The sequence below is a fragment of the Suricata suricatta genome, chromosome 2 (assembly GCF_006229205.1).
Source record: "Suricata suricatta isolate VVHF042 chromosome 2, meerkat_22Aug2017_6uvM2_HiC, whole genome shotgun sequence".
Lineage (NCBI taxonomy): Eukaryota > Metazoa > Chordata > Mammalia > Carnivora > Herpestidae > Suricata > Suricata suricatta.
The window spans coordinates 130,144,871-130,172,216 of NC_043701.1; the positions used below are offsets into that span (position 1 = coordinate 130,144,871).

At 39.1% G+C, this 27,346-nt stretch overlaps 1 protein-coding gene across 1 annotated transcript in view; it reads left to right on the forward strand.

The window, feature by feature from the left end:
• Positions 1 to 3,538: 3,538 nt before the first annotated feature.
• SIRT1 (sirtuin 1) overlaps positions 3,539 to 27,346 on the forward strand; it is a 60,204-nt gene continuing 36,396 nt past the window's right edge. Inside the window, exons 1-2 of the mRNA XM_029931760.1 lie at positions 3,539 to 3,647; positions 15,891 to 15,955. The gene's annotated coding sequence lies outside the window, so the exon portion shown is untranslated. The remainder of the gene's footprint in view (positions 3,648 to 15,890; positions 15,956 to 27,346) is intronic.

The following is a 27,346-nucleotide window of genomic DNA, read 5'->3' on the forward strand; positions in this document are numbered from 1 at the left end:
TATCTCAATTTTAAAATTAAAAAATATAAAATTTAAAATATATATGGTACAATGCCAGTTTTATAAATATATACATGTTACATATATTTATAAAATGTGAAAAAGTATATCCATCAAAATAGATCAGTTAGATAGTGGGGTCACAGATGGTTTACATTTTTTTTCATCTACGTTTGCTAAGATGAACATATGTAATACTTTTAATTTTAAAAAGGAGCAATGAGGAGCACCTGGGTGGCTCAGTTGGTTAAGTATCCGACTATGGCTCAGGTCATGATCTCAGGGTTCACGAGCCCCACATCTGGCTCTACACTGAAACTGCAGAGCCTGCTTGGGATTCTCTCTCTCCCCCTCTTTCTAACCCTATCCTGTTCTCTCTCTCTAACTAACTAAATAAATAAACTTTAAAAGAATTTTAAAAGGAGCAATGAAAAGCAAGCCAGTAAAAACTGCAAAATGCCAAACATCACACAGCTATCTACTGACTTAGCAGAGATGACCATTCAGAGGGCCGTATTCAAGAACCTCTTCTTCAGTTGGTTTGATTTGGGCTTGGTTTGGTTTGTTACACACCCTGCTGTGGCTATGTACCTAGCCAGTTTACCGTCCTGGGAAGCTAACGCTGTGCTGTGGGGTTGGCAAGAATGAAATGAGCACTGCCATCACTGGGTGTTCTCTCTCGGGTGTTTCAGCCACTATCCATTCTGATAGGTAGGTCTAATATTTGTATCTTTGGAAAGATTTCTTTCTTACAGGAATCATAGTGGAAGGTAAATAATGCCAAACCCTGCTCCTTACTTCAGACCTCTTGTAAGAGTAAAGTATTACACTGCTATATCCACACTAAAGCCGTGATCAAAAATAGAAAAATGGCAAGAACATACCACATAGGCCTGAATGAAAGTCAATGGTAATTTCACTGAAAGACAATCCAAACAAACAAACAAATAAATTTGGATCCATATAATATCTATATAACATAAGAATATAGTGTATATATTATATGTAGATAGTCAAATGCCTACATATAATACTGAAGATGATCAAATGACCTCATAATATTTAACTTTTTTTTCCTGAGAAAAAGAGAGGGAGAGAGAGAGAGAGAGAGAGCGAGGGAGCAGTAGAGGGAATGAGAGAGAATCTTACGTCCCAAAGAGGGACTCCAACCCATGACCCTGGGATCATGACCTGAGCCGAAATCCAGAGTCAGACGCCCAACCAACTGAGCCATCCAGGTGCCCCTCACAATATTTATTTTTAAAATTTACTTTAATCTACATGTTTTAAATCATATATTATGAAAAAATATATTGTAAGTTTATAAGTATAAGGCAATCTACCTTTTTTTCTAAAGGATGACAACTTTGCCTTATATCTGACCATACATAATACTTTTTTAATTTGGGAATTCTACTTCAATAATTCTTAGGTTTTAAAATAATTTTCATAAATATTTTCTTTTTTAAGTTGTATATTATTTAGGAAAGTTTTCATTACTTACTTTAAAATATATTAGCAGCCTTTTGGGGGCGTAAAAGATGAGCAGGAGACACCTGGGTGGCTCAGTTGGTTAAGCATCTGCCTTTTGATTTCCGTTCAGGTCATGATTTCATGGTTCATGAGGTTGATTCCTGTATGGCACTCTGCGTTGATAGAACAGAGCCTGCCTGGGAGTCTCTCTCCTTCCCTCTCTACTCCTCCCCTGTTCATGCTCTTGCTCTCTCTCAAAATAAATAAATAAACATTAAAAAGAAAAAGAAAATGTGTCCACACAAAAACTTTGTAAAACAAATAAATAAAAGATGAAAAGGTGTTTTGAGAAAAGTTGAAATGTCATTTATCTATTTCCATTCTTTCCCTAAAATTAACCTTCAAACCTAGCACAGGTTTATATGTTTATTTTGAGGGAGAGAGGAACAGGGTGTGGGCAGAGAGAGAGAGAGAGGGATGAGGGAGAGCATCCCAAGCAGGCTCTGCACCATCAGTGCAGAGCCCAATGTGGGGCTCAAACCCAAGAACCATGAGATCATGACCCAAGCCAAAATCAAGAGATGGATACTTAACCAACTGAACACCCAGACGCTCCTATAGGGTATATTTTTAATGTTCATTGGGGTTTTCTCCCCCAAGAATTAACAAAAATCATATTGGGACCACTGGCTAATATTTGGAGAAATGATAAATGATAAAGCTATAACCGTCCCTCCTTATGACAAAATAAATTACATATAATCAAATAACCCAGAAGCCATAGAGAAAATTAATAAACAGGAGTATATAAATATTAAGCACATTTGTGCAGCACAAAAAATACAAAAGCAAAATCAGGTAATAATGTAAAGGGAGAACAATTTAACAATTCCCATAATAGAAAAGACCAACTTCCCTAACTTACAAAAAGTGCAGACAAATCAATAAGAAAAAGATGAACAATCCATTAGAAAATTGGGCCGAGAATATGGCTACTCTCAGAAATATACATAGCCAATACACATAGGAGTATAACCTTATCACTATAAAACTTAATCAAAGGAAGATAAATTGTTCACCTCTCAGAGAAGGGGAATTTCTAAAGTTTGATAATACCCAATACTAAAGCAGAAGCAAGGAAGTAAACACCTTCATACACTGTTATATAAGAGTGTAAACTGGCACCATTTGGCAATTTGGTAGTATTCATTAACTTTTATAAAGTTTATATCTCGGTAACTGGGCAATTTTGTCTCTTTGAATTTATCCTGTGGAATTACACCAAAATACGTTCCAAGTGATCACTGCAACATTCTTTGCAACAGGAAAAAAATTTAAAAAACCCAAAATGTCCCTCAATAAGATGGAGAAGCAGATGGCAGTAGATGAATAAATTATGGTATTTGTGAGATAAACTACTGTGCAGCCATTGAAAAGGGGGCAGGATAGCTTTTTCTGTACAGGCCTATGGGAAGATGTCTGACATAGATTATCAAATGAAAAAAGAAGTTTGAGAAGAGTATATAGCACTATCACTCGTGTGCTTGTTAATAGTATGTACATTTGCACCTCTAATTTTTTTCTTTAAAAAGATGGGTTGTTTTTTTTTTTTTTTTCTAAGGGAGGGGAGCTGGGCAGGGACAGAGTACAGGCTTTTAGTTTCAGTTTATACTTTTCTGAACTGTTTGTACCAGGTCAACGTAGTCACGCCACCATTTTTTATTTCTTTTTATGCTTTTTAATATTTTCAAAGAGCAACGACCATTTGTTTTATTTACATATGTCCGTTGAATAAAGCCTTTAAAAAGTGCATGGTGCAAAACATATTGTAACAATCATGTAGAACTTTTAACAAAGTTAAAATTCTTTACACCTCAAGACTCATTGAGTCAGAGGCCCACGCTCGGGACCAACCAGATCAGAAAGACACCCAATCTCCTCTGGCCTAAGAGGCGTCACCCACCCTGGGACTACAACTCCCACAAGACATCAAGGAATTAGAGGGAAAGGAGCATCTTGGGAAGTCCCAGTTACTTCCGGCCTCGGGAGCCATTTTTCCGGAAAAGCTTTTGGTTTTTGTTTTTTTGCAGCTTTTTACTTCAAACGAGCTAGTCTTTAAGTGGGAAAGAAAACACAGCTAAGGTCAGCACAAACAAAAAGGAGAAATCTAGAAGGTAAGAGACCACAGCCTCAAAAGCGCTGAGCGAGAATAAAAATTAGGCAGCCTATGGGGCGTCTGGCTGACTCAGTCAGTTGAGCATCTGGCTCTTGGTTTTGGCTGGGGTCTTGATGTCACTGGTTGTGGGTTCCAGTCCAGCTTTGGGCTCTGAGCTGACAGTGCGGAGCCTGCTTGGGATTCTGTCTCTCTCCCCTGTTTATGCCCCTGCCCTCTCTCTCTCTCTCTCAAAAGAAATAAATTTTTAAAAAGAAAAAGTAATTGGGCATCCTGTAGGTGGGCTCCGCGCAGCCCCCGGAGTCATTCTCAGACTGGCTGCTCTCCTGCCTCTTCTTTTTCCTTATAGTCTCCCGCCAAATATCTGTCCTGCTAAATAAAATTGGCACTTTCTCCTTGAGGTTTTTTGGAACTCAAGCTTTCAAGACGCTAAACCCAAGTTCCAGAAACACTCTGCAACCCTTCGTCCCGATTTCCCACAACGCGGGCGATACCCCCCTTCCTCGCCGCCACTCCGGCCCCCGCTAGGCTGAGAATGCTGGACACCATTCGTGCGCTAATAAAAAGGCCTCTATTCGACTTAGCTCCTAGCTCTCAACTCCTGCTCTTCAGAATCTACCGCTCCGTTCCACCATGAGATCCAGCGGAAATAAACGGAGCCTGCCAGGACCTTAGACTCCAAGTTTGTCAGTGTCACCAATTTGTGAAGCAACCTAATAAAATCCCTCCCTGGCTGCGAGAACAAAACAGTATTTTGAAACAAGTACAGGCTTTGTTAAAACAGAGTCTTTTTGTTAAGTCAGACATAGAATAGAATTTGTAAAAGATTCCTTAAAGGCTGTTGAAACATTGCCTTGAAGTTTTAATCAGTGATCCGTTATTAGAATAGTGTGTAGGGATATGGATAGTGGTGGGAGGTTGGTGGAGAGGTTGTGGAGAGAGGTTATGTGGAAACTACTTTATACTCAATTTTGCTGTGAACCTAAAACTCTAAAAAGTAAAGTTTTTATTAATTTAGAAAAATAATACTAACAGGAAATATAATAACCATCATTATGGAGCTCCTACTAGATGCTAGTATTAAAGCTGGGATTTGATCGCTGCTGTGTATGACTCTTGAGCCCATTGTGAAGAAAATACATAAAAACACTACATCAAATTATCTGCCCATAATTTTAGCCTATTGGAAAATGGCACATAACAAGGCTGTTAGCAGACCTGATTTCGGGCATCAGCTTTCCCCTGGCTTCTTGTTGAGTCATACTTCCTTGATTCTCAACCTTGAAGCCTCACACAAATGATCTGGTGATCTGATTAAATGCCAGCTTCTGTTTCAGGATATCTGGGGGAGGTCTGAGATTCTGCATTTTTGACCGACCCCCAGATGAAGTCCCTGTTGATCCAGGGATCACACTTGGAATAGCAAAGGACTTGAGATCCTTTCAAGCTCTGACACTCACACTCACTAGTTCTTTTCCTCTAATCTTAACGCCTTTCCTCTCAAGGAATTATTAAAGGATTTGTCAAAAAGGAGAGTGACTAGGGACGCCTAAGTGGCTTAGTCAGTTAAGCATCCAACTTTTGATTTTGGCTCATGATCTTGGAGTTTGTGAGCTCGAGCCCTGAATCAGGCTCTGCGCTGATGGTGAGGAGACTGCTTGGGATTTTCCCCTTTCCTCTCCCTCCCTCTCTCAAAATAGGGAAATAAGCTTGGGGGAAAAAGAAGGAGGGACCCCTGGTTGCTTAACCCAACTGGCTCAGGTCATGAACTCAGGTTCATGAGTTTGAGCCCTGCATCAAGCTTGCTGCTGTTAGCACAGAGCCTGCTTCGGATCCTCGGTCCCCCTCTCTCTCTGCTCCTTCCCTGCTGGTTCTTTCTATCTCAAAATAAATAAATAAGCTTAAAAAAAAAAAAAGGACAACGTGAGATGTTGGGGAAGCTGTGCAGAAGCTGACCAAGAGGGGAGAGAGACATTAACTAATCCAGATGGAGAGAAGACAGGGCAGTGTAGGCCTGAGCAAAACTCAGAAGAGATGGTGACCAGGATAAGCCATATAGTTGCAAGACAACTGAACTGCAGCATTTTCCTCATGTTTTAATTTTAAAATCTGAAGATTTTACTGGCCCCTGCTTCATGATGTAGAGGAGGTGATTGTAACAATAACTGTAGCGATGTAGGGGGGGGGCTCTCCACCTACCATTTAACAAGAATTACGCAATTTCAAGAATTCAGACTTCTGAGTTATCAGTTTCATTAAAGATTTTTTTAGCTCTCACTTGTGCTGAGAAACAGCCACCAGCACTACCTCGTCATTGCCACTAGAGGGACTAGAACCAAAGGAATCATCATTTCTTCAGTTTCTTCAGATTCTGACTGCATACTAGATTCTTACTAAACATTCTGCATTTTTAAAAAAATTTTTGAAGCATACTTCTTATTTATGCATTTTAAAATGGTTTTAAAAATCAAGGCTCCTAGGGGCGCCTGGGTGGCTTGTCGGCTAAGCCTCCGAATTCGGCTCAGGTCAGATCTCATGGTTCGTGGGTTCGAGCCCTGTGTCGGGCTCTGTGCTGACAGCTAGCTCAGAGCCTGGAGCCTGCTTCCGGTTCTGTGTCTCCTTCTCTCTCTGCCCCTCCCCCTCTCATGCTCTGTCTCTCTCTGTATCAAAAATAAATAAAACATTAAAAAAATTTTTTAAAAATCAAGGCTCCTCTGGAAGATACAAAATTTAAACAGTACTATTGACCATTATCCCCAATACCACCCACAAAATAGCCACTTAATAATGTTAAGATCCTTTTTAAAAACATTTTTTAATGTTTATTTCTGAGGGGGAGAGAGACAGACAGACAGACAGACAGAGTGCCAGCAGGGGAGGGGCAGAGAGAGTGAGGGACACACAGAGAATCCAAAACAGCTCCACGCTCAGAGCTGTCAGCCCAGAGCCCGACTCGGGGCTCAAACTCTTGGACCATGAGATCGTAACCTGAGCTGAAGTCAGATGCTTAACTGACCAAGCCACCCAGGTGCCCCTATAATTTTAAGATTCTTGTGTGTCCTTTTAAATATTTTCAATTTATGTGTGAATATATGTATTATTCTTTTATTTTAAGTTCATTTATTTTGAGAGAGAGAGAGCACACCAGTCGGGGAGGATCAGAGAGAGAGAGAGGGAGAGAGAATCCCAAGCATGCTCCATGCTGTCTGCACGGAGCTTGATGCAGGACTCATACTCATGAACTGTGAGATCATGACCTGAACTGAAGTCAAGAGCCAGAAACTTAACTGACTGAAGCTCCCAGGCACCCCAAACATATGTCTTATTCTTTTATTTAAACTCATGATCTGTCCTCTGACTACCACTTTGACTATCTCCTACCACTTTCCACCTGTTATTCAGACTGTATTCCAGATCTTCAAACTTGCCAACTTGTTTCAGCTTCAGGACCCTTGCATTGACTACATTATTTTCCTGGACCACTCTTTTCCCACAGCCTCCTCATTCAGGTGTCAACTTATTTGTTACTTTCTCAAGCTTTTTGTGACATCCATCAAATAACTACTCCCCAACTGAAGTCAGTCTCTGTTACCTTTGTTTATTTATGTGCTTACATTCTTATGCGCTACTTAAATGTCATCTTTATGATAGCCAGAGCCTTGGCTGCCTTGTTTACTTCATATCTCTAGAGTCTAGAACATAAATTAGGGACTCAAAAAGTATCTGTTAACTGAATAAATGAAAAAGTGTTATACATACTATTCTCCAACCTGTTTTTTTCACTTAATGTATCTTGTATAGGTTGTACTTTACTTTTTGTAGATAAGTTTTATTCTTCTATTTAAGTTATATTCTTGCTTTTTTAGAGATATTCACATGGCTCAAAAATTAAACAATATAAAAAGGTATTCAGTGACAAGTCTCATGTTTACCTTTGTCTACCATCTACCTAGTTCCCACTTAACCAGATTATCATTTATATTCATTTATTGTGTATCCTTCTTTATGCAAAACACATATATATTCTTATTATTTTCTTCCCTTTTTACGCAAAAGAGTAGCAGGGTTATATATACTGTTTCTATACTTCATTTGTTTAACCAAGCACAGACCCAGGATTTATATAAGGATTTACAATTTACTCAATTCCCTATTAATGGATTTTATCTGTTTTCAATTTTTAGCCATCGTTTTCAACTGCAGTCAGTGTTGCAATAATTATTTTCATGCTCAATAAATGTACAGTAGTAGAATAAATTCCTGGAAGTGGAATGACTAAATCAGAAGGTGTATGTATATTGAATCATGAGCAGTCTTACCAAAGTTCCCTCCCAGAAGATTGCCTCAATTCATACTCCCACCAACAGTATACAAGAGCACTAACCTCCCGACACGCTTGCCCAGGATAAATATTATTGACTTGAAAATACTGTTTCATCCAATCTGATGGATGAAAAATCGTTGCTCATTGTTTTGATTCTCATTTCTTTAATCATGAATTGAAATTGAACACCTTTTCATATTTTAAAAAATTTTATTGATATACATTACACATGCCATGTAATTCACTCACTTAAAGTCTATGGAGTATATTCAGAACCATCGCTGTAGTCCATTTTAGAATATGTGCATCACCTCAAATAGAAACCTGCACCCCTTTTTTTAAAGTGAGCTCTATGCCCAATGTGGGACATGAATTCATGACCCTGAAATCAGGAGTTAATGTCCCACCGGCTGAGCCAGCCAGGTGCCCCGAAACCTGTGTTCTGTTATCACTCCCTTTCCTCCCTGCTGCCCCAGGTTCTAGGAAACCACTAATCTCCTTGCTCTCTCTATATATTTGCCTTTTCTGGAGATGCACATAATAGAATCTTATGTGGGTTTTTTGTGTGTGTGTGACTGGCTGCTTTCACTTAGCTAATGTTAAAAGGCAAAAGATTTATGCAATCTGAAGAGAAACCAGAGTGTTCACTTAGCTAATGTTAAGATTCATCTATGTTATCATGTGTATAGTGCTTCATTCCTTTTTATGGTCAAATAATATTCCATTGTATGAATATACATTTTACTTGTCATTGATGGACATTTCTGTTGTTTCCACCGTGTATTTCTATAGCAACAAACAATTTTAGAGCAGCCAAGGACCTTAGGATTGTGAAGATGAGATTATATTTAGCAAATAGTTTCCTTAACTACTAAGAGTCATTTCTGCTGGATAAAACATTAGGCTGGGAAACACAACACTTAAAATACCAACCTTGCCACACCAGGGTTCTCTGTGTAATTTTAATGTTAATTTTCTTTGAGCCTCAGTTTATATATTAGCTCAGGCTGCCATAATAAAATACCATACCGTGGGTGGTTTAAACAACAAGAATCTATTTCTCAGTTCTGAAGGCTAAGAGTCTAAGATCAAAGTGATGACCAGTTTGGTTCCTTGGTGAGGAACTTTTTCTGTCTGCAGATGGCCACCTTCTCACAGTCCTCATGTGGCAGAGAGGAAGCTCTGGTCTCTCTCTTAGAAGTCTTCCTTGGTGATACTAATCCCATCCTGGGGGCTTCACCCTCATGACCTCATCTAAACCTAGTTACCTCCCAAAGACACTGCCTCCAAATTTCATCCCAGCTGGGCAATAGGGCTTCACTGTGTGAATGTAGGGGAGGGAGAGGGCACAAGCATCAGTCCATAACAGTTTCCCAAATTTAAACTCACTTCTACCTACACATCAACTAAGGAAGAATGAAATAGCATCAAGCTCTTTGAATTTCTTAAAGAAATGCTTACCAAAAAAAAAAAAAGGAAGTAGAAGAAGCTAACTAAGAAATAGGATAATTTCTACATAGTTCCTGTGGAGTATATACCTCAAATATCAGTAATGCCCTGATATGTCTACTCTTGAGCTCTTATGACAGACTAAATTAAGCAGTTTGACTTATAAATAGATGAGGTAATTTACTAAATAAAGTAATTTAAATACAATAAGCATTGCCTAGAAGATAACCTAAAAAGAATCACAAAATGGGGAACCACAGGCTATGCCTACTGTAATAGTATTTCTCAGCACTGGTATTGTGAACTTTTTTAATGTTTATTTGTTTTTGAAAGGGGGGTGGTAGTGAATGGAGGATCCTAAGCCACCTCCATGCTGACAGCAGTGAACTCAAGGTGGAGCTCAAACTCACGAACTGTGAGATCATGACCTGAGCTGAAAGTGGACACTCAACTGACTGAGCCACCCAGGTGCGCCAGCACTGGTACTTTGGATGACACAAGGTTAAGAGTGTCTCATGCATTGTAGGATATTTAACATTCTGGTGCTCCAAATTAATAAATGCCAATAGTGGTCTCCAATTATTGTGACTGGAAAATTCCCTCGTATGTTTCCAAATGCTACATGGGGGTGAGGTAGTACTGATGAGATCTTCTAGTCTAGCTTTTGCATTATATAAATGAGGAAAACAGTCCAGAGAGTCACTGAGCCAGGTGATCTGACTTCTTCCCAAATGTTCCTTCCATTGTTGTATATAACACTTGCTCCTCACTCTCACTACTCAAGGTCAAAGGAGGAGGGGTGCCTGGGTGGCTCAGTCGGTTAAGTGTCCAGCTTCGGCTCAAGTCATGATCTCATGGTTTGGTTCATGGGTTTGAGCCCCGTGTCGGGCTCTGTGCTGACACCTCAGAGCCTGGAGCCTGCTTCAGATTCTGTATCTCCCTCTCTCTCTGACCCTCACCTGCTCAAACTGCCCCTCTCTGTCTCTCAAAAAAATAAATAAAAAACATTTTTTAAAAAAGGTTAAAGGAGGAGCCATTCTCCATTGAAATCCTACCCTTAACTGGCCACGACTTGTCTTTCCTTTCTATCCCTTTTTTCTCATTTAAAGAATCCAATTAAACCATTTTATCCATTTATTTTAACACATATTTACTGGACACCTAGTATGTTTCAGATTCTGGGCTAGGGGCTAGAAACACAGTGGTGAACAAAACAGACATGGCTGCTACCCTCAAGATGAACAATTTTATTATTTTTTTTAAAGTCTTTTTTGTTTTAGGTTTATTTTTGAGACAGAGACAGAGCACGAGCGGGGGAGGGGCAGAGAGAAGGAGACAGAATCTGAAACAAGCTCCAGGCTCTGAGCTGCCAGCACAGAACCTGATGGTGGGGCTCGAACCCACGTACCGTGAGATCATGACCTGAGCAGAAGTCAGACACTTTGCTGAATGAGCCACCCACGCACCCCAGAGATGAACAATTTTAAAGTAGAATAAACACATATAGATATATAATTATTAATTGTGATAGTGACAGAAATGAAAAGAACAATGGAGAACCTAATTTAGAATTGAGGCAGGAGGGAATACCTCTGAGAGGAAGTAAGATTTAAGATGATGCCTGAAGGCCAATAGGAATGAAGAGGAATACAGCTGAGCAAAGACCTTGAATAGGAAGGTGCTGGGAAAGAAGACCTTTGTGGATAGAACACCGTTATAATGAGCACAGGGTAGAGTTGGGAGATGTGCTGGAAGACTGAAAGGGATACAAGGCCTTTCTGGCCATAGGGAGGAGTCTGGATTTTATTCTAAGAGTAAATATGATCTAATTTGTATTTTAAATTTTTAAAGAGCAGGGATGCCTGGCTGGCTCAGTTGGAAGAGTATGTGACTCTTGATCTTAGAGTTGTGAGTTGAAGCTCCATGTTGGGAGGAGTACAGATTACTTAAATAAATAAACTTTAAAAATAAGTTAGTAAATTTTAAAAGATCACCGTGATAGAGCTCATGATGTGAGATTCCATTTCAATGAAATTCAAGAACTGGTAAAACTGAGGTAGGATAAATAAAGTTGGAAGAATAGTTCCCTGATGAATGGGGAAAGTGGAAGACTGGGAAGGGCATAAAGAAACTTCCGGGGGTGATGCTGGCCATACAGATGTATCCATTTATCAAAACCCATCAGAATGTTAAGTTAGTATTTGTGCATGTCACTGTATGTACTTTTTACCTTGATTAAAAAGATCAAGATCCTTCTGGCTACAGTCACTTAAGTGAAGCAGTTTTGGCAGTGGCGAGTCCCACTCTGGCCAAGAAAGTATTCAGAGCCAAACTCTTAAGCAAGCAAGTGTTTAATAGCAGTTAAAGCGAAGGTACATTCTGGAGATGGAAGAGTGGGCAGGCCCAGCGGTGGCAGATGCCCCGAGAGGGATCAAGACTGTCTTTCTTTCCTTTTTAAAAATTATTATTTCTTTTAAAATGTCTATTTATTTATTTTGGCAGAAAGAGAGAGAGGGAATGTGCGTGCTTGGGGGAGGGCCAAAGACAGAATGAGAGAGAGAATCCCAAGCAGACAGGCAGCACAGAGCTCTATGAGGACCTGGGCATCATGACCTTAGCCAAAATCAAGAGTCCAAAACCAACAGCTGGGCACTTAACTGACTGAGCTTTTATTATTTATTTTAATCTTTTTAATGTTTTATTTATTTTTGAGACAGAGACAGAGCATGAGCAAGGAGGGGCAGAGAGAGGGAGACACAGAATCTGAAGCAGGCTCCAGGCTCTGAGCTGTCAGCACAGCTTGAACCCACGAACGTGAGATCATGACCTGAGCCAAAGTTGGAGGCTTAACCGACTGAGCCACCAGGTGCCCCATATTTTAAAGCACTCTCTATGCCCAGTGTGGGCTAGAACTCACAACCCCCAAGAATGAGTCTCGGGCTTTACCTACTGAGCCAGTCAGGTACTCCTTTTTTTTTTTTTTTTCTTAAATGTTTATTTATCTTTAGTGGGGCTCAAACCCATAAACCGTGGAATCATGACCTGCCTGAAGTTGGGCACCTGACTGACTGAGCCACCCAGGTGCCCTGCCAGGTACTCCTTTTTATGTTTAGGTAGGGTAGGGTCATAGTGAGGGCGGTTCTTGACCAAGGTTGCAGCCAATCAGCCAAGGGACTCCTGCTGGTTGAGAGGGGCAGTTTTGGGCCCTCTGTGATCCATGTCAAAAGTGTCAAGGCAGCTTCCCCCCATCCAGGGTGTATGGGGGTAAAAACCACAATGTAAATATATTATAATGAAGCTATACTTTACTGTAGAGTAGTGGTCATAGTAAACACTGCATGCTTCTCCTCTGGGGTCTGTCTGGGCTGTTTAGAACTTGGTTTCTGCCCTTTTATCAGTCGGATAGCATTTCTTCCCTGCTCATATCCACCTTACTGCATAGTTTATCAGTGGCAGGTTCAAACTATGTAAAATTGAGGTTATAGACTTCTTAAAAAATATTGAATTATTTTGAGAGAGAGAGACAAAGCAAGGGAGGGACAGAGAGAGAGAATCCCAAGCAGGTTCCATGTAGGGGAGGTCAGTGCAGGACTTGAACCCACAACCACAAGATCATGACCTGAGCTGAAACCAAGAGTTGGATGCTTAACCTACAGAGCCATCCAGGCACCCCATAGAATTTTTTTTTAACCCAAGGCCCAGAAAGGTTAATAAGTTAGACTCTCTCAGGCCTCAAAGTATTTTAGTTCATTTAAAACTACTCTGCTCTAAAAGAAAGGGCAGGAGGAGTCAACTAGTAAATATGAAGAAATACCTTCTACATAGTTCCTGTGGAATATATGCTCCAGTTATCAGTAATGCCTAACACCATATCTACTCTTGAATTTTTATTGCAGACTAAATCCAGCGTTGTGACTTACAAATAGAATGTGTTAAATTCGTTGAGCATCTGCCTGGATGGTAAAGACCTGGGCTTCCGCTGGTCAGCTTTAAAACTATTACTGCCTGGACCCCACCCCTGGGAGATGCCAATGTAATTGGTCTGGGGTCTGGCCTCAGCATTGAAATTTTTAAGCAGTTCAAGGCTGGAAACAAATGTCTGGGCAATTCCACCTGGATTCCATTCTTCTGTCTTTAAAATGACTCCCATAAAAGATTGACTGAACATTTTTGCATAATAAGGGTCCTAGAAACTGCCGTTGCCTTATATTGGATTATTTAAAGAAACTTTAAGATTTTACATTTAGATTTGGATTTTGGTGCCTTCCCAGTCCCCAGGTCTCAAACTGTTTTAGTGCTGACCTGGAATCAAACTGTTCTCCAGTGTCTTATCCCCACTTTTGGGGCTTGGAGGCCCAGATTACATCCCCCCCTGGATATAATCCTCGGGAGTTCAATGCCTCATTCCCCTTGGCAATGTACTGAGTTTGCTTTTCGGTGTGTTTTCTGACTGGCCGTCTTCCTGCTTGCTAAGTTAAAATTTTTTGTCTCCCACATCCAGCTCTCTTTGGCCTAAGAGGGAAGAAATTAATGAGAGAACAAACCCTTCCTCCTCCCTCCTCTTTGCCCAGAAAGCTTGATGGGAGAGTAGAAGTGGTGCAAATCCCAATTCAATGGAGTCAGTACAACCCAATTACATTGTAGTCTCAGGCAAAGCAAAACTACTTCCTCTGTCCTGTTGTGGTTTATTGAAGGAATGTTAATGTCTGCCCCCACATTCCCCTCAAAAAGTCTCCCTCAACTTGTTCAGGATTTATGAAATTGTCTAATTTCCATTATATCTGTATGGTGTCCCCAGAGACCTAATCCATCACCATAGTCATTTGCTGGGCACCTACCAAGGGCCAGGTTAAAACGTTTCCAAGTCCTGATATTTAATTTACAGAATAAAGTGCTCTCCGTAAGACACATTCAACTGTGTACAGTACTAGGGTTTTTTTTGTTTTTAGTGCATTTATTTATTTTGAGAGACAGAGTGCAGGGGAATGGCAGAGAGAGAGAGAGAAAGAAAGAATACCAGGCAGGCTCCATGCTGTCAGCACAGAGCCCGACATGGGGCTCAAATTCAAGAAGTGTTAAAATCACTACCTGAGTCGAGATCAAGAGTCAGCCACTGAGTCACCCAGTCACCCCTAGTACTCTTCCTCCCTGGACCATGCAAATGCACTGTTTGAGAATTTGTATTATGAAATGGTGAAATCCTGTGATTAAATGTTCTTTTGAATATGTAAATATGGAGATAATGCAAACTTACTAATTTAAAAAATTCAAGAATAGCATGATTTCAGAACTTGGGAGTTGAGTCAATTGCAAATATTGTTGATACTTTAGCTGCTAAACAAAAAACATTTCACCACAGACCTTTACCCAAAAACGTGATATTTGAATTGATGTGAGATCTTTAGGAACATTGATGTTGTTTAAAACAAAATATGTTTGAATTTTCTGTACATGAGTCCCTTTCCCCATCTGAACTATGAGTTCCCAAAACTCAGGAACCTGCCTCTCCTATCAGCATCCCTTTCCCCAATGAAGTACAGAATGATTTATGTGAGGTGGGGGTTCGACAAATCTGTGTTGGATTTATAGTGCTTAGAGGAGAATGGTTCATTTCACATGGGAGTTTCTCAAGTAACGTGGTGTTTAAAAGATGGCCTCTGGGAAATAAATATAATGTAGAATTATGAAGCAAAAATCTGACTGGTTATTTTGCCCTCTTCAGGCAGAGGAACACTATTTCCAGCAGACCAGAGTCTCACATCCATTGAGAGCCCTTCATCTACTTTTCTACTACCTGCCTCACCAGGTGTTAGGAAAGGAAAGAAGAGAGGGAATAAAGATCAGGAGAGTCAGTCACTGACCAGGATTAACTCATATTCTAGGGCTGAGGTCTTCAAACTGGAGTACTGGAAGACTTGACAGGGAATATGTAGGTATATGTATTTTGAGAAAATTATATTCCATACCTGCAACTATACCTTTTGGTAGCCTGATTCAGGCTATCCTTCCCCATTTCCTTTTCATGACAGCTCTACTACTTAAAAAGAAAAGTCACATCCACCTGGGTCCAGAATACTATTGCAGTGTAACAATGTCCCCAGTGTGACAACTTCTAAGATGCCATACAAATGGACAGTTGTAAATGGCCCAACTTAATGTTTTATCAAGATGCCATAACCCTCCTTAGCTTCCTACCTTTTTCAGACTTAAACATAGTTCTGTTAAAGGTGGATCACTGATTTATAAATGGTGTATACGGCCTTGGGATGTTCTGAAATCAGTGTAGACAATGGGAGCAGTGGTAATTCTTGTTTAACCTAATTTCTTTCATCCTTCAACTGTTGTGCAAGACTGTCTTTCCATGAAGGAAAGTCTGAGACAAGGAAGGAACTTCAGTTAGAAATATTGAAAGGCTTAAAATAGCTTTTATGATGAATTTAACTTTTAAAAATTCTCTTTTGTCTGTTATAGCACTAATCCCCAGGATGTGTCATCAGCTGGAAAGAAAATATAGCTGAGTAGCTGAAGTAGTACAGGTTAGTAAGGCTGATTCTTTTAAATATAACTAGAGGGGAGCCTGAGTGGCATTGGCTCAGGTCATGATCTCGCACTCTGTGAGTTCAAGCCCCGTGTCGGGCTCTGTGCTGACAGCTCAGAGCCTGGAGCCTGCTTCTGATTCCGTGTCTCCCTCTCTCTCTGCTCCTCTCCTGCTCATGCTGTGTTTCTCTCTGTCTCTCTCTCTCTCTCTAACGTAAATAAACATTAAAAAAAAAAAGAAATATAACTAGAAAGTTTCCTTAGAAAGGAACTGTAAGGGGCTGGAACTTATGGCCAAGAGATCAAGAGTCACATGCTCTACTGACTGACCCAGCCAGGTGCCCTGGAAAACCAAATTTTTCAAGTTTTTGACACTGGATAAATCCTATAATAAATATTTTACATAACTTATTTTAATCTTTTTTAATGTTTGTTTAAACATTAAAATAATGTTTTAAGAGAAAGCACACAAGTGGGGTAGGGGCAGAGAGAAGGGAACAGAGGATCCAAAGCAAACTGTGCGCTGACAGCAGTGAGCCTGATGTGGTGCTTGAACTCAGCAAACTGTGAGATCTGAAGTTGGACGCTCGACTAAGCCACTCAGGTGCCCCTTACATAACTTATTTTAGATTCTGTGTTGTGGATTATCAAATACCATAGTTAGCACATGTCTTATTAAATCATATCAAAAATACTTTTTCCCTTACTATAGGTCATCTGTATAAGTTTCCTATGTTGCATAAAGTTACCATGAACTTGGCAGCTCTAAACAGCATACATTTATTTTTGCAGTTTCCATGGGTCCGGAGTCCTGGCTGGGTTTAACTGAATCAGCTACCCTGGGTCTCACATTCTGCAGTCAAGGTGTAGTCTAAAGGGTTGGTCTCATCTGAGGCTTGGGGTTCTAGCTCAAGCTCACTGATTGTTGGCAGAATTCAGTTGGGAGTTGTAGGACTGAGGAGCCAGCTTTCTTGCTGATGATAGCTGGGATCCACTCTGCTCCTGGAGGCTCCTGCAGTTCCTTGTCCGCTTACAGACTCCTTCACCACAGGAGAGCTTACCTCTCAGAAGCCAGGAGGAGAATCTCTCCAGTGAGCAAAAGCAGGTTTATAGAGGGGCGCCTGGGTGGCTCAGGCAGTTAAGCATCCAATTCTTGATTTCTGCTCAGGTCAGGATCTCATGTTTTGTGAGATCAATCCCTTGTTTGGGCTCTGTGCTGGCAGTGCAGAATCTGCTTGGGATTCTCTCTCTCTCTCTCTCTCTCTCTCTCTCTCTCTCTCTGCCCCTCCCTGCTTGTGCTCGCTCTCTCTCAAAAATAAGTAAACTTTTAAAAAAATGGTTTAAAGAGGTTTATAGAATGTGACTTAATCAAAGGAGGAGCTATCCTGTGTATTCATAGGCCCTGCCCACACTTGGGAGGAAGTATGATAGCTACAAGCAGGGCATGAATTCTAGGGAATATCTTAGAATCCTGCCTCCCTCACTATCTTCATCTCATCTCCATTTTTAAAATGTTTAGGGGCATCTGGGTGGCTCAGTCAGGTAAGCGTCCACCTCTCACTTTCAGCTCATGTCATGAACTCACAGTTTCATAGGTTCCAGTCCTACATTGGGCTCTGCACTGATAATGCGGAGCCTGCTTGGAATTCTGTGTCTCCCTCTCTCTCTGCCCCTGCTCACTCTCTGTCTCTCTCTTTTTCAAAAATAAATATTTTTAAAAGTCACAAGAAAAATTTTTTCTTGATCAAATTTATCAATTCTGAATCAACATCTGACTTAAACCCACAAAGTTCAAGGGAGAATATCCTATTCTAGAAAGTAATGTGCTTCCTAGAACAGGGTTTTGGCTGCCTAGGAATTTTACCAGTTACCTGCAGGTGATATTTAATCTTCATGGTAATTTTTCTTTCATAAGAATATGGTAAATTAACTGCAATTTTAATTATCTACTTTATTTCTTTTCTTTACTACTATCATCATAAATTTAAGTGATGTATTAATTTAACTATTTAGTGAACTTGCAGTCCAACTAATACACACACACACACACACACATGGATATATATATATATACATATATATATATATTTTTTTTTTTTTAAGTAGTCTCTAATCCTGCAGGGCTTGAACTGAGGACCATGAGATCAAGTGTCATTCACTGGCCCAACTGAGCCAGCCAGTTACCCTTAACTAGCTTATATTTTAATTATAATTGCAAGAGATGCTATATTTCAAAATCTCACCTACCACACACACAAAAAAATAGTTTTCTCATGTATATTCTACAAATATTTATTGAATGCCTTCTATATGAATGATAAGTGATATATTCAAGTTCTATGTGGTCAAGAATTGTATATTTATTGTCCATGTTCATATCCCATTATGCATTATTATATACTTGGTTGCTTTTTCTTTTCTTTTTTTTTTAAGTACTCTCTACATTCAACATGGGGCCTAAGCTCAGGACCCCAAGATCAAGAGTCACATGCTCTACCAAGACAACCAGGCACTCTATCACATTACATATATAGTGGATACTTTGTAGTATTGATGGACTGATCAATTGAAGGAAGACTAAGTAAAATGTAACCTTAATATACTTTAAAAACTTATCACCAAATAGGTGAGATAATACAAATGCACAAATAACTATTATAATGTGAGATGTGTAAAATAAAAATATTATGTACCAGTTTCTATAGAAACAGAAATATTCAAAAATGAAAATAAGTGAAGATTTCAAGGTAGAATTAATATGAATGATAAAGGAGATTTAAAAAATAGGTCCCAGGGCACGTGGGCGGCTCAGTCAGTTACGCATTCAACTCTTGATTTTGTCTCAGGTCATAATCTCACAGGCTCATGAGTTTGAGTGCCGCATCAAGCTCTATGACAACAGTGTGGAGCTTGCTTGGGATTCTGTCTCTCTCCCCGTCTTTCTTTGCTCTTCTCCCATTCATATTCTCTCTCTCTCTCTGTCTGTCTCTCTCCCCCCCCCCGTCTCCCTCTCATAAATAAACTTTAAAAGTAAAAAATAGGCCCCGATAAAGTTTTAATTCAAACATATTTGATATTTGAACTGATAAAATTAGGTAGAAATGTCAGAGGGCTCCATAAAAGAGGTTTAAATGGCAAAGATATTATCAAGAAAACATAATCACTTGGATTTCTGTCCATTTCTTAATTCTTCAGGGGCTGGTCTAATAATCACAACATACCTCGATTTTGCTCAGGGGACTTTGATATGTCTTTGAGCTGAGCCGGTGCCTCTTTGGAAACTCATGAGATAAGCAGCAAGCAGATTGTTCTGATCCATTATCTCTCAAGCATAAGATAATTATTTTGAACGAATAAATACCATTTAAGGGGCTTCCCAGCATTAGGAATTCAGAGAGATAGAAGAGAATATTACTCATCTTAGTTTGCTCTGTTGGGTTTTGGGGTCTTTTTTGAGGCACTAGTACCAAAACTTGCTTGGCGATATGAATGATTATGAACTTTATGATTCATTAAAAAAACATTTATTGAGCTCCAATGCTAATGCTAGACATTGAGTGAAAAGCTGAAGCCAAAAGTGAAATAAAATAGGTGGTCATTGACCCTACAGAGTGGGAAAGAGGAGACACTCATTTAAGTTCTTTTTTTTATTATTTAAAAAGATTTTAACATTTATTTATTTTTGAGAGAGAGAGAGCATGAACAAAGTAAGGGCAGAGCGAGAGGGAGACAGAATCCAAAGCAGGCTCTAGGCTCTGAGCTGTCAGCACAGAGCCTGACAGGGGACTTAAAAATGAGATCATGACCTGAGCCAAAGTCAGATGCTTAACAGACTGAGCCACCCAGGCGCCTCCTCATTTAAGTTCTTATGACATTATTAAATATCTTTGAAATTCTAGTTGTACATTAAATAAATTATTTAGAGAAGTAATAGTTTGTATTTCAGTAATTTGTGAGATGATCTTATAAAAATTAGTGGTCAATTTTTTTTGTTTCTTCATTTATTCTATCTTTTTTATTGAGGTATCATTGACATATAATGCTATATTAGTTTCAGGTATACAACTTAATGATTTGATATATGTGTATATTGGAATATTGTGAAATGATCACCCTAATAAGTCTTGTTCACATATGTCACCCACACCTTGTTACAGGCTTTTCTTGTGATGAGAACGTTTAAGATCTGCTCTCTTAGCAACTTCCAAATATACAATACAGTATTATTAACCATAGTCAAGATGTTCTACATCACTCAAGACTTTTTTTTTTTTTTTTAGTTTTTTAATGTTTATTCATTTTTGAGAGAGAACCAGAAAGAGAGAGAGAAAGAACACAAGTGGGGCAGGGGCAGAGAGTGGGAGAGAGAGAATCCCAAGAAAGCCTGGCACTGTCAGCACAGAGCCCAATGCGGAGCTTGATTTCACGAACCATGAGATCACGACCTGAGCCAAAATCAAGAGTCAAATACTTGGCTAACTGAGCCACCTATCACTCCACTAGTGTGGTTTTCAGAATGTAGCAAAAGGTACAATTTCCTCAGGAAAATGAGGTTAGTTGTGAGGTTCAAACAAGAAACATGAGAAAATGCTTGGAAAATGTTAAAGGTAGTAATTATTATTATTATTATCCTTATTATCATTATTAGACCCTGTTTTAGAGCCTCCCCTAATGGTCTAATGAGCTGGAAAGTGTTTAATATATTAAATATAAGTATTTATATGTAGTTTACTCTGAAGACAAATCAGCATTGTCTTCAGAGAGGGAATGGCATCAAATTTGGGGTGCCAAATTTGCACCCATTCAACTTCAGCTCAGGTATGATCTCACTGTTCATGGGTTCAAGCCCCAAATCAGGCAGTGTGCTGACAGTGAGGAGCCTGGAGCCTGCTTCAGATTCTGTCTCCCACTCTCTGCCCCTCCCCCACATACACTCTGTGTCTCTCTCTCTCTCTCTCTTTCTCTCTCTCTCAAAAATAAAGATAAACATTAAAAATTAATTTTTAATTTTTTTAAGTTTATTTACTTTGAGACAGAGACAGTGCAAGTTGAGGAAGGGCAGAGATAGAGGGAGAGAGAGAGAATCCCAAGCAGGCTCCACGTCTCCAGTACAGAGCCAGACACGGGGCTCTAACTCACTAAATGGGGAGATCATGACCTGAGATGAAACTAAGAGTTGGATGCTTAACTGACTGACCACCCAGGGCCCCCCAATTTTTTTAGTCTTTTATTTATTTATTTTGAAGGAGAGAGAGAGAGACATTGAAGAGAGAGACATTATTTTGAAGGACAGAGAGGGAGAGAGAACATTGTAAACAGGATCCATGCTGTCAATGCAGAGCCCTATGTGGGGCTCCAATTCATGAACCATGAGATCATGACCTGAGCCAAAATCAAGAGTCAGAGGCTTGGGACATCTGGGTGGCTCAGTTGGTTAAGCATCCGGCTTTGGCTCAGGTCATGATCTCACAGTTTGTGGGTTCGAGTCCCACATCAGGCTCTGTGCTGACAGCTAGCTCAGAGCCTGGAGCCTGCTTCAGATTCTGTGTGTGTCTCTCTCTCTCTGACCCTCCCCTGCTCACACTGTCTCTCTCTGTCTCTCAAAAATAAATAAAAAACATTAAAACAAAAGAGTCAGAGGCTTAACTGACTGAGCCACCCAGGCACTCCTAATTTTTTTGTATTTTTTTAAAGATTTAAGTCTTTAAGGTGATGCACAATGTTACATTAGTTTCATGTGTGTGCAGTATAGCAATTCAACAAGTTTATATGTTACATTGTGTTCACCACAAGTATAGCCCTTATAAAATGTTTTGATAATAGTTATCACAGTGCATATTAACATAATTTCTGAGAAATGAAGACTTTTTTCTGAAAGAAAGTAAATCCAATGTTGCTGATTAGATTGATAATGAAGACTAACTTTGAAATTTTTTATGTGCTAGGAATTTTCTATACTTACACTTTCCAACCCAGTAACCATTAGCCATGTGTAGTTAAGGTAACTGTGTAATTGGATTTTGTCAGTGCAGGACCCAATGTGGGGCTTGAACTCATGAACAATGAGATCATGACCTAAGAGAAAATCAAGAGTTGGATGCTCAACCAACTGAGCAACCCAGGCACCTCTGGAATTGAATTTTTAATGTAATTTAATTTTTTTGAGGGAGAGAGTGCACAAAGTGGGAGGGGCAGGGAAAGAGGAAGAGAGAGAAACCCAAGGAGGTTCCCTGCTGTCAGTGAGGAGCCCAATCCAGTCCCACAAACAGTGAGATCATGACCTGAGCCAAAATCAAGGAGAGTCAGACGCTTAACCAACTGAGCCACCCAGGCCCCTCAAGGGAGAGGGAGAATTCCAAGCAGCCTCCATGCTTATTGTGGAGCCCAGCACAGGACTCCATCTCACTATGGCCTACCTTGAAATGAAGAGTCAAATGCTTAAACAACTGAGCCACTCAGATGCCCTGAATTTTAATTTTAAAGTTAAAAACCAAAGAAGTGTAAATTTTATTATATTGATTATATTTTGAAATGATATTTCTATATACTGATCTCAATGAAATACATTTTAAAATTAATTTTACCTGTCTCAACTTTTTTTGTATGTGGCTACTAGAAAAATTAGAATTATGTATGTGACTCACATTCTGTTTCTACTGGACATCACTGTTCTGTACACTGTCTAAACTAAATCTGGAACTTCAAGTTTTCAACAAACATATATTCAAGCTATTTGATAAGATAAAAGAATGTTACCAAAAATGTTGTACTGAATTTAACAATATTTAATATTCTAACCTCTCCCTATTAAACAAGGTGCCTCTAATAGAGGAAAATTGGATATAATTATATATTTGTAAGTCTTGCTAAACTTTCTCACAAAGTGAGAAAGTGAATGACTCTAATACTGAGTAACAAATTTTTTTGAAGGTCAGGTATTTTCCAGTTCCTTCCTACCAAAATCCAGAAGAGGAACTAATCCAATTGTTAGCTTTTTGATCATTAAGAATAATTTTTGAAAATAGAAAATTATGTGATTTTTGGCATTACTAGAAGTTCAAAGAATTGGATGACAGCAATGACAAAATTCCTTCCATTTATGGCTACTCATATACGTGGATAAGGTTTCTCAGAGCTGATTGATGCTGAATCTGCCTCATTCTAGTAATAACTAATATTCGTTCACAAATTCTTAAACTAATTGAAAATATTTTTAAGTTCCATTCATTTCATTAAGGTATGCAATTCCAATAAAATTTTATTTTTTTCTTCCTTTTTTTAAAGTTTATTTATTTTGAGAGAGAGAGAAAGAATCCCAGGCAGGCTGTACACTGTCAGCACAGCACCCCACACGAGGCTTGAACTTATGAACCAGGAAATCATGACCTGAGCCAAAATCAAGACTTGGTTGCTCAACTGACTGAGCCACCCAGGCACCCCAAATTTTATTTTTTCTTAATAATTATTTATCAGAATTATATTAATGTTATTTTAATAAATTGTATAATAGTAATAATGGTAACAATAGCTCAATCCAGAAGAAATGTTTTTAACACTCAGGTGGTTTTTTAAATGAAATTTATATAAATCAGTACTATATATATATATATACATATATGTGTATAAATATATATATGTTACAAAGGTGTGATATGTGATCAATAAAAGACTTCAAGAGGGGTGCCAGGGTGGTTCAGTTGGTTAAGCATCTGACTTAGGCTCAAGTCATGATCTCCCAGTTCATGAATTCAAGCCCCACATACATCGGGCTCTGTGCTGGGGCCTGCTTTGGATTTTGTGTCTCCCTCTGTCTCTGCCTCTCCCCTGCTTGCTCTCTCTCTCTCAAAAATTTAACATTAAAAAAATTTTTAAGTAAAATAAAAAATACCATTAAAAAATAAATTAAAAATAAAAAAGTACCACTTACAATAGCACTCCAAAAATATAATATCTAGGTATAAGTCTAACACTGCAGGATCTATATACCAAAAGCTACAGAACACTGATGGAAGAAATTAAAGATCTAAATAAATAGGGAGATATTCTATGTGAGAATATTGGAACATTTAGTATTATTATGATGTTGATTCTCTCCAAATTGAACTATAGATTCAGTGTAATCACAGGCAAAATCTCAGCCTGGTTTTTTAGATAGATACGGGCAAGCTTAATATAAAATTTTATATAGACAAGCAAAGGAATTAGAATAGCCCAAGCAATTTTGAAGAAGAGCTTAATTGGAGGGCTGCTACTACCAGATTTTTAAAAAATGTTTATTTATTTATTTTGAAAAAGAGAGAGTGTGTGCTCACATGTGAGGGGCAGGGGGGCAGAGAGAGAGAGGGAGATAGAGAATCTGAAGCAGGCTTCATGCTCTGCCCAAAGCCTGATGCAGAGCTCGATCTCACAACCATGAGATCATGACCTAGAGATCATGACCTTAGCCAATATCAGGAGTCAGACACTTAACCAACTGAGCCATCCAGTCATCCTTGCTACTATCAGCTTTTAAGATCGACTATAAAGTTATACAATCAAGATAGCATAGTATTGGTGAAAGACATATACATCTATAGAACAGGATAGAGTCCAGAAAGAGACCCACACAAAACCCACAATTGATTTTTGACAAAAGTGTAGAGTCAATTCAACAGAGAAACACAGTATTTTCTAGAAGTAGTGATGGAACAAATAGATATTTACAGGCAAACAATAAGAAAACAAAAACATATACTTTCCATATACTTTTTACAAAAACTAGCCCAAATGAAGTGGAAGGAAATATAAAGTGTACAACTAAAAGCCTTCTGGAAGAAAAATGTAAGAAAATATTTGTGGCCTAGGGATACGCCACGAGTTATTAGATATAATACCAACAGCAAAGTTCATAAAAGAAAAAAAATGATAAATTGTTTTTTGTTGATATTAACCTCTGCTCTGTAAAAGGATCTGGTTAAGAGAATGAAAGATAGGCTACAGACTGGAAGAAATATTTGCAAATCACATATCCAACAAAGGACTTTAATCCAAAATATGTACGGAATTTACAAGACAACAAAACCTTATGACAAAAGAGCCAAGAATATACACTAGGTAAAGGATAATCTCTTCAATAAATGGTGTTGGGTGGAGCACCTGGGTGGCCCAGTCTGTTGAGCATTTGACTTCACTTGAGGTCATGATCTCATGGTTCATGTGTTCGAACTTTGAGTTGGGCTCTGTGCTGACAGCTCAGAGCCAGGAACTTGCTTCAAATTCTGTCTCCCTCTCTCTCTACCCTTCTCCCACCTGTGCTCTGTTTGTTTCTCTCTTTCTCAAAGATAAATAAACCTTAAAAAAAAAAAAAGAAAATGGTATTGGAAAACTGGATATCCACATGCAAAAGAATAAAGCTGGACCACTGTCTTTTACCATACACAATTATCAACTCAAAATGGATTAAAGACTTGAACATAAAACCTAAAATCATAAACTCCTAGAAGAAAACATGGGGAGTAAACTCCTAGACATCAGTCTTAAAGATGATTTTTTGGATTTCAGACCAAAGCAAAGGCAACAAAAGCAAAAATAAACAAGTGGGACCACATCAAACTAAAAACCTTCTGAGTACCAAAGGAAAGCATCAGTGAGATGAAAAGGTGACCTATGGAATATGAAAATCTATTTGTAAGTCACATATCTGATAAGCAGTTAATATCCAAAATATGTATTAAAAAAAACTCACACAACTCAAAAGAAAACCAACAATCCAATTAAAAACTCAGCACAGGATCTAAATAGACATTTTCCAAAAAGTACATACAGATGGCTAACAAACATGAAAAGGTGCTCGGCATCACTAATCAACAGGGAAATACAAATCCAAACCACAATGAAATATCTCCTCACACCTGTTAGAATGACTGTCATTGAAAAGATAAGAGGGGTACCTGAGTGGCTCAGTCGGTTGAGCATCTGACTCTTGATTTTGACTCAGATCACGATCTCACAGTTTGTGAAATCAAGCCTCCTATGTTGGGCTCCATGTTGAGAGCCTGCTTGAGATTCTCTCTGTCCAGCTCTCTGTCTCTGCTCTTTCCCACTGATGTTCTCTCCCTCTCTCTCTCTCTCTCTCTCTCTCTCTCTCTCTCTCTGTATCTCTGTCTCTCTGTCTCTCTGTCTCTCTCTCTTTCTTTGAAAAAAAGTAAGTGGGGCGCCTGGGTGGCTCAGTCAGTTAAGCCTCCGACTTCAGCTCAGGTCATGATCTCACGGTTTGTGGGTTCGAGCCCCATGTCAGGCTCTGTGCTGACTGCTAGCTCAGAGCCTGGAGCCTGTCTTCAGATCCTGTGACTCCTTCTCTCTCTGACCCTCCCCTGCTCATGCTGTCTCTCTCTCTCTCAAAAATAAAAATAAATAAGTAAGTAAATAAATAAATAAATAAATAAAAAGAAAAAAGTAAGTAAACATCTAAAAATAAATAAATGGGGGTGCCTGTGTGGCTCAGTTGGTTGAGCATCCCATTTTGGCTCAGGTCATGATCTCATGGTTTTTGAGTTCAAGCCCCGCTTTAGGCTCTATACTGACAGCCCAGAGCCTGGAGCATGCTTCAGATTCTGTGTCTCCTCATCTCTCTGCCTCTCCCATGATCATGCTGTGTCTCTCAATGATAGATAAACATTTAAATTTTTTTAAATAAATAAAGATAAGAGATATTAAGTGCTGGCAAAGATGTGGAGAAAGGGAACATTGTGTACATTGTGTGAATGCAGCTACAATGGAAAACAGTATGGAGGCTCCTCAAGAAATTAAAAATAGAATTACCAAATAATCCAGCAATTCCACTTCTGGGAATTTATGCAAAGAAAACGAAATCACTATCTTTTTTTTTTTCCTGTTTTTTGGTTTTTTTAAATTTATTTTTGAGAGACAGAGCGAGACAGCGTGAGCAGGGGAGGGTCAGAGAAAGAGGGAGACACAGAATCCAAAGACAGGCTCCAGGCTCTGAGCTGTCAGCACAGATCCTGATGCGGGGTTCAAACCCACGAACCATGAGATCATGACCTGAGCCGAAGCCAGCTGCTTCACCAACTGAGCCACCCAGGTGCCCCTCAAATCACTATCTTCAAAGATATCTGTACCCCCCATATTCACTGCAACATTATTTATAGCAGCCAAGACATGGAAACAACCTAAGTTCCATCAATGGACAAATGAATAAGGAAGATGTGAAAATATGATATGATATGTGGAATATCATTCAACCATAAAAAAAGAAGGAAATCCTGCCACTTGCAACAACATGGATCAACCCTGAGGGCATTACGCTAAATGAAATAAGTCAGACAGAAAAATATTAATATTGTATGATTTCATTTATATGTGGAATCTAAAAACAAACCAAATGCATACAA